We start from the raw sequence: 344 nt of genomic DNA, 5'->3' as shown, positions 1-344 counted from the left end.
GTGTGTGTGTGTGTGTGTGTGTGTGTGTGTGTGTGTGTGTGAAAACAAGCTTTCAAGTTGTTTCAAGTTCCACACACACACAATAAAATACACATATTTGGCTGTCAATGGGAAAAATAAAAAAGTGTAAATGTACAGTAATATGTGCAAAAATAAATTCAGTTTTCGTTTTAAATTTTGATCGAATTTTTAGTAAATTGGTTGTGCTTGTCGTTTTTGTGTTTTTGCTTAATATATTTATTTGTATTCAACTTTATTCAACTTTAAAAATAACTTTTTAAATATTTTTATTCAACTTGTTGCTGTTTTGTGTCTTAATTTAGATAGACAGGTCAGATGAACAT

This window comes from Sinocyclocheilus anshuiensis, unplaced genomic scaffold (genome assembly GCF_001515605.1).
Source record: "Sinocyclocheilus anshuiensis isolate Anshui unplaced genomic scaffold, SAMN03320099.WGS_v1.1 scaffold859, whole genome shotgun sequence".
Taxonomy (NCBI): Eukaryota; Metazoa; Chordata; class Actinopteri; order Cypriniformes; family Cyprinidae; genus Sinocyclocheilus; species Sinocyclocheilus anshuiensis.
Note: the sequence above shows the minus strand (reverse complement) of the source record.